Source organism: Chenopodium quinoa, unplaced genomic scaffold (assembly GCF_001683475.1).
Source record: "Chenopodium quinoa cultivar QQ74 unplaced genomic scaffold, ASM168347v1, whole genome shotgun sequence".
NCBI classification, from domain to species: Eukaryota; Viridiplantae; Streptophyta; class Magnoliopsida; order Caryophyllales; family Amaranthaceae; genus Chenopodium; species Chenopodium quinoa.
This window is the reverse complement of record NW_018743937.1, coordinates 4,318,066-4,332,261: the sequence shown is the minus strand read 5'-3', so window position 1 is coordinate 4,332,261 and position 14,196 is coordinate 4,318,066.

The following is a 14,196-nucleotide window of genomic DNA, read 5'->3' as shown; positions in this document are numbered from 1 at the left end:
TCAAAGGCCAAAAAGTCCTCCTATTCAACTCCCGCTTGAAGTTTCCCGGGAAAGCTTAGGTCAAGGTGGAGTAGGTCGTACATTATCACGGAGGTGTTTCCATATGGCGCTTATGAGATTTCCCAAGACGGGCATACTCCATTCAAAGTGAACGGTCACCGGCTCAATCCCTACTACGAAGGATTTCCAAGTGATGAACCTATTTCTGTGACTCTTCTTGATATGCATCATCAATTTAACCCTCCTTGATCGATTCAAGGAACGTCGAGCAAACGACGTAAACCAAAAGCGCTTCCGGGAGGCAACCCGAGTCTCTAACCCTTTTCTCTTTCTTCCTTTCTTGATGCTTTGTTATTTTCCTATCTACAATGTTGGATTGTTGGATTTTTGAATTTTGATTGTGTTGGAATTTTTGGTATACTTTGCCTTAGCATGATGGTATGGTGTTTAGTGTGTTTTTGAAGAGGGGTGTTTGTGCATATTGTGTTGCAAAATGAGCGTTTTTTGAAAAGGCCAGGTGGTTCGACCGATTTAAAAGGTTTGCCCGAACCTTCTTGAGTTCAGTCGCACCTCCTCTGGAACATAAATTTGAAAACTTTCTACCAGAATTGCAGAATTAAGAATTTAGAGTAGGTTCGACCGAACCTTAGGGGGTTCGACCGAACCTTGGTTCTCCCACACATCACTGAGTTCGGTCGCACCTATTCTGGAATTAAAAGCTGGAATGTTTCTGCCCATTTTTGTGAATTTTGAGTTAGAGAGAAGGTTCGACCGAACCTTGAGCAAGTTCGGCCGAACTATTTCAATAGTTCGACCGAACTTACCCAAGGTTTGGCCGAACCTTTGTCGATTTTTTTTTAAAAAAGGTAGCTGCTCTTCATTCGGCCCTCATTTCATTCGACACACTCTCTCTCTCTCTATTCTCCTCCTTCTCACTCTAAACTCCATTGCTATCCCCTCCTACAACCTCAAACCTCCATCAGAATCACTCCAATTTTCTCTTTTTCTCACTTATTTTCCATCCTCTACTCCATTTCTACAATCTCCACCAAAAATTCCTCACAAAAATCCCATCTTTTCATTTTCCCCAACTTCTAGGGTTTGAGTGTTTTGGTGTTTTTGGGTTTCTACTTACTTACAATCGATTGTGGTATGGTTATCCTACCTTTTGCAAGTTCATTTCTTCAATTTCTCATAGTTTTACCATGTTTTGCATGTTTAAAATGAATTGTGGTATTCTTGAAATTGTTAGTAATAACTTATTTGATTCTTGTGGTTCTTTGGATTTACTTGTTGCAATTGATTGGTAATTGATAGTAGAACATGTTTTTATCATGATTATGCATGTATACTTTGGTTTTATTTGATCTTTATGTCTTTGCTTAAAAATGTTGATTTCATGCTAGGGTGTTCATACTACTATTTGATGATTGAGAAATTATGAGTTGGATGTTGTTGGAGATTAATTCTTGTTGTTTTTGGTTTGGTTTTGATGGTTTGGTGAATGATTATCACGTAATTAGGAGACATCATGCCAAAATTCACCTAGACTTTGTTAGGACTTATATATGAATGTCATAGGGTTTCTTGCCCATGCCTTGGTTTAAATGTGTCCATTTATGCTTTGAATTGTACTTTTGTCATCCTCTACATCTATTTCACAACTCAAGGCAACTACTTTCATGCATATACTTTTACCGTGGCTAGCTTCTTATGTCATCTCTTATCAAATTGTCCTAATAATAGCTCTTGGTAATTTTGTAGAATCATGGTTTTCGGCAAGAGCAAGTCAAAGAGGAAGAGAGTCGGTGAATCTTCATCAATGAGTTTCCCGCCTCCTCCCGGCATAAATGATCAAAGTATAATTGCTCCGAATGAGCACTTTTGGGACGTCTACAAAGCCCTCATCAATCGTCCCATCCGTTCAACAAGGTTCTTTTGTCCTACAACATTGCAAAAGCTCGGTATCTTAGATGAGGTAGTCCGGTTGGCACAAAAATTTGGATGGGGTGACTTCATCCACCTCCACGCTCACACCTATGAGCGAGTAACTTTGGAATTCCTTGCCTCTCTCCGCAAGGAAATCATAGAGCCGGAGTTTGACGATGAGGAACCTCAGCTTATGATTCATTTTTGCATGTTCAATGAGGATCACTCCCTCACCGAGAGTGATCTAAACGAGATCTTCCATTGGCATGCGACCGGGCTAGATCATCCTTGCAAGATGACTTCCACTCACCGCATCCCCTACAACGAGCAAGAATGGTGGAGGAGCATATCCACCAGGGATAGTTTCCGAACTAACACATGTAAGGTCAACAACATCATCCACATAGCCATGAGATACTTTGCTCGGCTTCTCCAATATGCCGTGTTCTTCAAAGCAAACCTCGGCTCAATGGTTAAGGATGAGGTAGCTTGTCTATTTTTGGCCGACAACCCTCAGCGCCTCAAGTTCCAATGCTCCTCCACTTTCATCCAAAGGCTTTTGGATACTCGGGACAACCGTCTTGGTGACGACATTTTATGGGGGGAATGATCACTATCATTGCCCTTTCCTTGAAGAATGGAGCTTACAAGGAACAAATAGAAATGCCACCGACGAGTTTCCTCCCTATTCTCTCTCCCTTAGTGCTCTCCGTCACAACCGCTTCATCAATTACTCCACAAGCAAGCGCAAATTCATCCTCTTAGTGGATAAAGTGGTTGAATGGTGTGTCCTACCGGACCCATCTCTCACTACGGTGGACCACTCCTCTGCTCTCAAATGGAAGATCCCCCGGCAGCACATCCCCGATTAATTGAGAAGAACACGAGCCCAGGGTGCAGTTCCTCATCCTCCACTGGTCCGCCGCTAGGAGCAAAACCGTTCCCCCCCTTAGCGGGGGAGGTGAGACATCTTCCTCTTCCTCCTTTCCTCCTTTTGATATGAATGCCCTCCGTAGTACCCTCGAGGATATCCGCCGGGATAACCAAGCTTCCATTGAACAATGGGGGTACTACGGGAGGATGAATTACGATAATCTTGTACAAGCGGGCATCCAAGCGCCCTATGTTAACTACCCCTACCACTCTCCTCAAGAGGGTCCGGTTCCTCATTGGGACCCCTATGACCCCAACAACCCTACCCCCAATGTCTACCCCTATTGGGAAGGTCCCATCGACCCTTCCCAACATATTGGCACCCCACCTTACGATCCTTATCGCCCGGGTGAGTGTGATCCGACTCGCACATCCACCCCAAACCCTTTTGATGGTGGTTGGGGTGACCAGGGGTGGCCCTATGAGCATTTCAACCAACCCTTCCACCCATTTATGGACACTCCCGGGTTTGATATTAAGAACCCCCCTCGACCTAGAGGGCAAGGAGAAAGGAACCCATGATGAGGGTTCCCTTCCTCCCCCCGGAACTTCTAACTTTTAACTTTTGCTCGGGACATGCAAAAGACTAGTGTGGGGGAGGATGTTCCTTTTGGGTTGGTTGAAGTGTACATAGGAGGGTAGTGTGGTAGGGTAGTGGCTTGTACATGAGGAGGACTATTGAGGATTATGGCCTTGTTATAGTTGATGATGTTGTGATGATGATGTTGTGATGTGATGATGATGATGGTGATGTGATGATGATGATGATGTGATGGTGATGATGGTGATGTTTTGATGATGATTTTTGATGATTCTTGAGCTTTGTGTAGGCGAAGATGCTCCCAAGGAAAAATCCAAAACTCCCGACAATCCAAATTCCCTTAATCCAAACTTTTTAGATAACTTTTTATTTATAACTTTAGTTTTTTTCTTTGGTTTCTAACAATTTTTCTTGTTTTGTCATAGTTTATTTTGTTTTGGCTCACCTTTCTTGAAGCTTGAAAGCGGAGACGAAGGAAGTTAAGGAGCAACACAAGCTCCCTTGGTGAGATTGTATGAATTATCTTGTCTTCCATTTCAAGCGCCATTTGGTGAGACCTTTCCGCTCTTTTATTTTCTCTTTCTTTGATTGTTTAGTCTAGGTTTAGCTTAGGAAGAAGTTGAATGGTTCGAGGATTTTTGCTTTTGGTTCTATGGAACCTGGGATCGTTGATGTTGTTATCGAACGATCACTTGTATGACGATTGAGATTTAATTGGATTATATGCCCCGAGTGTGAACCTTTTTTATTTCTTCCTCTTTCTTTTGTTTTGTTTTTCCCTTTTTATGTTACAAACATGACTATGACAAGTTAAAATGATTTTTGATGTGGAATGTGCTCATTTATTTGGTTGTGTATGCCTTTTATGATGTTGCATCTTTTAATGCTTATCTTCCTAATCGTTGAGGGTTTGCAAGGTTTGAGAATGCTCAGGGTTGAGTTAGACACATTGTAAGCTAAGGTAGCCAGGTTTAGAACTTTTGAGGACATTTGAACCCCTAGTTCATGGGAAAGTGGTAAGATGAAGTTGCTCTCTATAGTGGATAGGATTCCCTCTAGTTAGTATTTGCTTATTTCTTATCCCATGTGAACGTCATTTGCTCTAGCCTTCATCATTCTTGTGAGCGGCATTTTGGATCCTTAACTATGCATGTCTTAATCTTTGTGTTGGTATCTAGCTCCCGAGATCGTGACCAGACAACTCTAGAGGAGGAAGAGGGCATTTCTTCTCATTTTTCTTTGTTTTCTTTATGTTTTGTTACAAATTTGGTTTTTATTTTTGCATCCACCTACTTGCTAACCAATTTGAGAAGAAATGCACAAAATTTCAAATAATGTCCATTTTTGCATCCACCTACTTGCTAACCAATTTGAGCTAACAATTGGCGGTCAAAATCACCGTCTCACACTCCCTTCTCCCACTCAAAAGATCTTTCAAGAATTTGGAATAGTGGGGCATTTGCTTCATAGCATAAACAAAAGGGACGAAAATATGCAAATTCTTAATGACTTCCAAAAACTTCCCAAATTGGGCATCAAGTTTAGCTCTCACAAATTGTTGTGGAAAGGGTAACTTCTCCTCTCTAGGTTAGCGATTTAGGGGCAAGGGGGTGGCTTCTTTTTCCTTTGGCACCTCAACATCTTTTTCCTTTTCAACACTCAATGGCTCATTGGTTTTTTCACCCTCATTCTCTAACTCCACCTCTTCTTGGGGTTCTTCCTCAACTAAAGGGTCACTCCTACTACCTTCCCACTCCTAGTTGTCATGGCATACAAAGGTTTTGGGTTGAATCCTTGACTTGGAATGTGAGAAGAAGAAGAAGAAGAAGAAGAAGAAGAAGAAGAAGAAGGGGATGAATTAGATGCAAGTTGAGCAATTTGGGTCTCAAGCATTTTCAAGTGAGAATTGGTGCGCTTTTAGGCCTCTTCATGTTTCTTTTGATCCTCCTCACGCATTTTCAATAGAGCATCTAATTTATCCATCACGGGATCATTTGGAGGGGCTTCAAGTTGAAGAGGTTGTTAAGGTGGAGGAAGTTGGGGTTGATTAAGCAAGTAGGGCATTTATTGCATCTAATTTAGCCATCACGGGATCATTTCTTAATGTTATAAAATTTCGCTTTTATTTTTGCATTTAAGTAGTTCTCCCACTCAAAAGATTAAGCAAGAAGGGAATTTCTTCTCAAATATGTTAATTAGTTAAAGGCTTCATATTTGAGATGTTAATTATTTATAACATGCACCCGCAAGATGGACAATATATAAGTGAGGCTAATCTTAAAAGGAGTAATATTTGAAATTTTGTGCTAGCAAAAGGCTTTGTTAATGCATCAACTAGCAAACTACCTGCTCATTATTCTAAAACTACGAAATCAACTGCTTTCACAACAGGATTCTTGGAAAAATGCAAAATCTAGGTCCCTAATTTGTTTTCAAGTGCAGAAAAGTAGTGCACAGAACTAGTCAGAATTGTGCCTGCCATGCAATATGCAATGTCAGATCAGGAAGAGTCGGCTTGACTTTCTGTGTGATTCGATTTCCCTTCCTTACTTATTAAAGTAAGTAAGTCAATTGTCTGAATAGTAGGAGCTTCTACCTTTATTTAATAGGTATCATCTTATTTAGACTGACTTACACCTACCTACTACAACTCTCAAGCAATGAAAGGAGCTTAGGCATGCGAGCTGTTATTTCATTTTAAGAAATAAAGAAATTTGTTATCCATTTTCCAAAACCGGGGGGTCTTTTTGTGGAAACCTTCATGAACAATCGTCATTTTTTTTTTATGGTTTTTCCCCTTCTCACAACTGCTCTTTCCAGAAAGTATTAACGAAAATAGCTAACATATTCCACAGTTTCCACCGTTGGAACTAATAAAGCAAATGATTAACCCATCCTGAAATTCAATCGCCTTTACAACGGTCTAGGTAGTTCCCCCAAAAAAGTGCTCTTCTTAAGCGATCCATTCTATGAGTGGGGCAGCGACCGACAAGCCTTCTGAAAAGTGGGCCTTGGAAAAGTTTTTGTGCAAGCAAAAGGGATTCATAAATCCTCCAAAGGTAGAGCACGTTGTGAAGGTTTCCACCGAAAGACCCCTCAGGTCGGCAAACGGATCACAAATTACAAGTATCTAGGAGTATACCGATGAAATGAACGTAAGGAATAGCGCGTGTGGGTAATCAGCCCAGCCTCTATGTCGCCAAAGAATTTGCGATATGTACCTTGTTGGGGGGGGAGGCGATTCGCTGGACCAATAGTCCATTAAGGTAGTGGTCGTTTAGTCCATGGTCAGTGCAATGCTAGAAATTGGAACACATTGATTCTGCTCCTTCCCGTCCTTCGCTTCAAGGCCTGTCCCTCGGTGTGGTCCCTAAATTCGAGAATTTTTAAGTTGATAAAGACCCACCTCTTATTTCAGTTAGAATGAGTCCCTAGGACCCCGGGACATTAGCTTCCACCAATAGTGAACTATTAAGGATTGCATCCCTTGCATATTCTACATTATAGCCTGCAACTAATTCCGCTTCCGCGTTTGGGAAATCAAACGGAGCTGGCGCATCCTCCTTGGTTGTGTTCCCCAATGATGGGATACCTCCGAAGTTTCAAACGCTTGACATGGACAAGTTTGATGGAACGGGTTCTGCCACAAATTGGCAAAGTAGGCCGATGAGCGCTTAATTAATCTTTCCTTTCCCGCTCCATGTGAGGATCCTTTTTGGGAAATTCAACACCTAAAAATCTCGCATCGTGATAACGCAATTTCGGGAGGAGTCGGTAGTTGGGCCATGGATCCTTTCGCCCGGTCATTCCAAAGAACATTTGCCCCCCCTGAGTCTCATTTCTGGGTCCAATAGAATTCATAGGTATAGGATGAAGCCTTTTCAAACAGAGATTTTTTTTCTTTTGACCATATTTTGATTGGTAATATAAAAAAGAAGACTAATTTTCCGGTATCTTTAGTAACTCGATCCCAGAGCGACTCCTAGATTGATAAAAAGATTTCATCTTTCTATCCGATGGATATAACTATGGCTTGCTGGAAACCCAAAGTATTTGCAAATAGCGAGATTATGACTTCAAAACTCACGCTTAATGATTCATATGTAATCTTACATATAACAACCAGAAAAGGTCTTAGATATCTAGATAGAGGCCTTAAGAAAGAAATGAAAATCCTCTGGTAGCTAGAAAGGGGATTTTTAATGAGCTAACTGAGGGGCGTAGCGAATCGAAGGTTGTTCGTTAGCCAAGTCAATTTACGCGTCAGAATTGAATTTTCGGCGAAATTCGCTACACGAAAGGTTCGGAAATACTTCTTAAAGCACGATAACCTTGATCTGCCCCCATTTATGAATTTTTTGGATGAAATACTCGTTTGAAAACGCTAGGAGTTTAATCAACAAAAAGTAAGTTGCCACGAGTTAGAGAATTGATAAATGGGTTGAACAATCAATTTATAAGGATGAATGTGGGATGGCTACAGAAAGGAAATTTTGTTAATAGAATATGTTATCTTATCTTTGAATTTTTGGTACTTCTGTAGCCTACAACCGTATTTGGAAACAACGATTAGTGGATATTGGTTCTGTCACTGCGCAACAAGCAAAGGATTGGGCAAAATCAGCTATCTCCCGTTGCTAATCCTAAATCCGACCTCGATCAAACTCATAGAATATGTGAGTTTTTACTTCGATAGTTAATTATAGGCAAAGAATGATGGAAACTATTCATTCGGTCAAAGTCTCCACGGCCTTTTCACGCCCTTTTCTTCTCTTACAACAAAGTCAATTTAACGCCCTTTTCAAAATTGAATTTCAAAGAAGGCCACCCCTTGCCTTGAAAGAATTCACACGTGGCCACCAGCTTTCCCAATGAACTTTTGGCACCAACCCTACATTTTCTCTCTATGGACCGAGGAGAAGGAGGGTTTGTTGGGAAGAGGATTGTACGATGAGAGAAGCTACATATTCTCTTCATTATATATATTCTAGGAGAAAGCTTTCTACGAGATGTTCCTTTCCTTGTAGAGTTCCCAGCCTGTCTACTGCTTATTGGATAGCTTATCTAGTCTTTTAATGCCACTTTGAACATGTTCTCATACAAAGTGGTAGTCTAGAGCTAAGTGCTTCATTTTTGAAAGATTTTTTTTTTAGTTTGTTCCATCCAGTTTACCGAATTGAAGCTTAGCTCCAACTACATCTAGATCTGACTCGGGTTGCATACTTGGGTTATAGTGGGTGAGTCTGCCAACAAGAGCTTTTTTGCATTTAAGCGATATCAAGCAACTTACCACTTGATCCAACTTTTGTTTATATATTTTGTTTCCGTATTATACTGATTTTCATTGGATGAAGCCCCCCATTTATAAGTCTACAACAATTTATGTTTATCAAGTGGGATATTTTTTTTTATTTGCCTTGGTTTGTGCATTTTATTGTTTTTATATTCATATCTTCTTTAAATTCTCATCGTTTATTATTGTCCTTAAATGACAAACTACAATTGGTGATCCTCTGTGAAACCCGCCACCGTTAGCATATTTCCGTCTTCTTGACAATCAACTATGAAGGCATCCCCATTCCACTATAGATTCGGCCGCCATGAACACTAAGACTTGCTCGCAGTTTGAGGTAATCAACGTATCATGGAAATCTATATATAGATTATTGATATTCACAGAATTTATGAACTCAATCGAAAGAAAAATGAAGAACAAAATAAAGAGGGAAGAACTTTTGTTTGTATTGATTGAATAAGAGTGATTCCTTAAATCAACTACAAAAGTTATTAGACTAGAGTATTTATACACACATTTTAGCTTGAGGAAGAAGCAATAAGAAGATGCTAGAAAAACTATTGCAAAAGAGAATCTAATTCTGTTATGCAATAACAAAATTCAATTACAACTTGTAGTAATACTCCCGCTGAACTATCGCCTAGCCCCAAGGGTGCATACTCACTGCCGAGAAAGTAGCTGCGAAGGGCTCTCCAGCCTGATGGAGTCAGCCCGCAGGGCTGACCAGGCTAGATCCTTCACTAAGATGATAGTACGCCTATAAATAGAGGGTAAGGTACAACAGAAAAGAGGTTAGACACCAAAGTTATTGTACTTTCTATATCTCTCTAAGTACACTTTCTCTCTCTAAACACTCTCTGACTTAAGCTTTGGTGGGGGGTTCCTCGAGCCACCCCCGATGGCAGTTTACGTGTGTTGCCGTGTGTAGGTTGTCGACGGGACCCAGCTCACCCAGCATAACCCTTATATCCGCACCTGGAACAATTGGCGCTAGAAGGAGGGGTAGGATCATCTAACCCGAGGTTCACCAACTAAGCTAAGGACTAGTTGACAAACCACCATGGCCAGGGAGGATGTTGTACAAACACCCATACCCAAAGCCAGCGACACTAACCAAATACTACAAAAAACCAGCAGCAACTGCCGATCCAAAAGGATCCGCCGAATAACCCAAATCGACCATCTCACAAAAATCCAACCCCATCGGACCGACGTCGGCTGCAGCTAAAGCAGCGTCGAAAGCATTATCCGACAGGATCCAATTCCATTTTCAAATATGGAATGCCGTTGGCAGGCGCAAATAGTGAACCCATTGTTTCAACACCCACAGCCCAAAAATCGCAGCCTGTAAAATAACCAGTTATTCTGCAGAACCTCTCTAAGTGCAGTAAGGAGCATCTGGTGGCAATGACGGTAGTCATTGTCAATATTGGTAAGGGAACGAGCTCGCCATCAACAGCGGCAGCTGCGGAGCCAGCAATAAAGAAACCAGCACCCCCAATCCTCACCCCCGAGTAGAAGGAGCTCGTTCAGCTGAGGAAGAAGGTACTGGAGTTGGAAGCTCGCAACCTGAACCGAGAATGGAGTGTGGAGGAGATAGCCCAGGCTGGGACGAGCCCGGAGAGGCGAGTTCCCCGCAGCAGGTCACCAGCCTCAGAGCGGGGGCCCAGCCCGGACAGAGATAAGCGAGCGCGGATCTAGGTTATTCTAGTTGATTCCCCATTTTGTCGGGAGATTATGGAAGAACCAATGGAAAAGATAAAGATGCCGAGCTGTAGGTACAATGTAACCACAATACCTAAGAGCCATATCTCAGCCTTTAAGAATCACATGGTGCTCTATACCATGATGGATTCGGTTTGGTGCAAAGCATTCCTACCAACCCTGGAGGGACTAGCTGCGGAATGGTATGGAGCCATCCCTATAGGTTCCGTATACTCGTATAATCAGCTGAAGAGGATGCTCATGGAGCATTTCATAACCTTGGTAGATCAAACCAAGATGACAACTGAGCTTATGTCACTGGTTCAGGGGAAGGATGAGCCCCCAAGGGAGTTCATCACCAGATTCAACAAGGAGGCAACAACCATCCCGAATATGAGCCAGGAGGTAGCATTACTGGTCATATAGAGCTGCTTGCTGCCGGGCTCACCGTTTAGAGCGTATATGGGGCGTACGAGCCTCAAAACGCTGGCTGAGGCGCTAGGTAAAGCGCACGAGTTTATCAAGGCAGACGAAACTGATAGAGCAATGCTGAGCAGGAAGGCGCAAGGGGACCTAGTTAAGAAGGCAGAAGTCACCCGGGCAGAAAATGTAGCCAGGGCTGACCAGCCAAGCAGAGCTGAACAAGGTCGCAGAGAGGCGGATAGAGCGGTGGAGGTAAAAAGGTCAGATCCGAGGAGAGGACCAAGGCCAGGAAGGTTCGATCAATATACCCCACTAACCCACTCGAGGTCTCACGTCTTCAGTGTGCAGAAAGCTGATGATAAGTGGCAGAGACCCGTGAGAATGGTTAACAGGAATCGTGATCCCATCAAGTGGTGTGACTTTCATAAAGACCATGGCCATACCACTGATGAGTGCACGCATTTAAAAGATAACATAAAGGATCTGGTCAAGAGAGGGTACCTGAATCAGTTCAAGCAGCACGCTGATCCTCCCAGAAGAAGGGATAAAGATAGAGCAGGTCGTGACCGCAGAGGAGGTCACAAGGGTCCCGCTGAGGACAGGGACATAGATAGTAAGACAGAAGGCAGAGTGTATGTAATCAGTGGGGGACCAGTGCACGGGGGAACGGTGAACAAAGCATGAGCAGACCTGCGGGAAATGATACATTATATAAATTACAATGAGAAGAGTAGATGGCCACCACTTCCCCCGCAGGCGCGGGCTACATTTGATGAGTACGATCAAGAAGGCATACTTTATCCTCATGATGACTCGCTGGTGGTGACGATGAGAATAGAAAATTGGGAGGTGGATCGAATACTGATAGATGGGGGCAGGTCAGCCAACATCATATACATCAGCGCGTTCAAAGAGCTGAAGTTAAACAAGAAAGATCTGAAAAGGGTGAGTTATGAAGTCATCGGGTTAAACGGATCCGGATTGACCCCAGAAGGCATAATTGAGCTCTCAGTTCGAGTAAGTGAGAGGTAAAAAAGACGTGATGTACGAGCAGAGTTCCTGGTGATAGACTCTCCTTCACCTTACAACATGATCATGGGAAGGCCGCTCATTCACAAGATTGGCGAGGTGGTTTCCACCTACCACCTCGCCATGGCCTACACGACTAATGATGGACGATCAGCTAAGCTCAGGGGAAGCCAGAAGACAGCTCAACAATGTTACATAACTGCACTAAAGCAGCCTGCAAAATCCAGACAACAACCAACCTCAGAGCAAAGGTCCATCAAGCAGGCTGAGAGGAAGTCAAGAAAAAGTAAGCGCGAAGAATATCATAGGGAGAAGGATAAACAGAAGTTAGAAATGGAAAACTTTGAGCCTGCAAAAGAGGAGATGGCTAGACCACTTCCCAGTGGGGAGCATGTCACAATTGAGCTCACAGAAGGTGATCCTTCGAGAACGGTAAAAATAGGGAAAGACATCGATCTTGCAGTAGGGGACACCTCATAGATTTACTGAGAAAGAATAAGGATATTTTTGCATTTTCCGCAGATGAGATGCTTGGAATTGAACCTACGGTCATGGTCCACAGGATGAATGTGAAGGAGGACATCAAGCCAGTCAGGCAGAAAAAGTGAAGCTTCTCCACAGAGAAATATCAGGCAATCTAGGAGGAAGTGGAGAAACTCTTGGAGGTAGGATTCATCGAGCCCTGTGATTATCTAGAATGGTTAGCCAACGTGGTCATGGTGAAGAAGGCAAACGACCAGTGGAGAATGTGTGTTGATTTCACAGATCTCAACAAGGCCTGCCCAAAAGACTGTTATCCGCTGCCACGGATTGATCAGCTAGTAGACTCAACCAGCGGGCACGCCCTGCTAAGTTTCATGGACGCCTTCTCAGGGTACCATCAGATCAGCCTACATAAACCAGACTGACAGAAAACCACATTCATCACCGAAGGGGGAGTGTACAATTACATAGCTATGCCCTTCGGGCTGAAGAATGCTGGGTAACTTTTTAGATGGAAATGGATAGAGTGTTCTTACACCAGAAGGGTAGAAATGTCAAAGTATATGTTGACGACTCAATTGTAAATAGCATCACGCAGGTAGGGCATATCATGGATTTAGAAGAAACATTTGCCACCCCGAGCAAGTACAACATGAAACTCAATCCGAAGAAATGTGTCTTCGGGGTGAGTTCAGGAAAGTTCTTAGGATTCCTAATCAGCGAAAGAGAAATAGACGCAAATCCGGAGAAGGTTGAGGCAGTCCTAAGCCTACCTGAGCCTAAGTGTATTAAATACATCATGCGATTGACAGGCAGAATGGCCGCACTGACTAGGTTCATCAGCAAGTCAGCAGACAAAACCTTGCCATTCTACCAGCTATTTAAAGGGAATAGAGAATTTAAGTTGGAAGCCGTAGAAAGAGAAGCTTTTGAGGGTATCAAGGAGCATCTAACTAAGCTCCCAACAATGATCAGCCCGGAGCTGAGGGAAAAGTTGCAGCTGTACATTTCTGCGTCAATTCAGACAATCACAGCCGTCCTCTTGGTAGAAAGGCAAAAGCAACAAAGGCCAATATACTTTGTGAGCCACATACTGACTTAGGCAGAACAAAGATACCCATTGGTCGAGAAGCTAGCCTTTGTAGTGGTAACAGCAGCAAGGAAGTTGAAACCGTATTTTGACGCGCACATAATACAAATCCTCACAAATCACCCACTAGAAAAAGCATTGCAGAAGATGGACGCATCAGGTAGACTCTTGAAATGGGCCATCAAGCTTTCTGAGTATAAGTTGGAGGTCAAGCCCAGGGCAGCCATCAAGGCACAAGCCTTGGCATATTTCATAGTGGAAGCCTCTTATGAGGAGAAGGAAGATGACGTTGGGATTTGGAAGGTAGAAGTAGATGGATCCTCAACCCAGACAGGGAGTGGGGCAGGAATCATAATGAAATCCCCACAGGGAAATGTATTTGAGTACGCCATAAAGTTCAAATTCAAAGCATCAAATAACGAGGGATAATACGAGGCAACGCTGGAAGACCTGCGTATGAGTATCACAACCGGAGCCAGGAAAGTCCATCTGAAAACTGACCCCCAGCTTGTCGCCAGTCAGCTGACGGGGGCGTACGAGATCAGGGAGCCCACCATGTTGAAATAGGTAACTAAAGTAAAAGAAGTGGAAACCCAACTGATTCACTTCTAGATAGACTTGGTCCCCAGAGCGGAAAACTCCAAAGGTGACGCCTTGTCAAAGTTGGCCAGTTCTACCCTGCAGAGCCTCACAAGGACGATGATGGTGGAAGTCCTGGAGGATAGCAGCATCGCCGAAAAGGAGCAGGTGAACTGCATTGGACAGCAA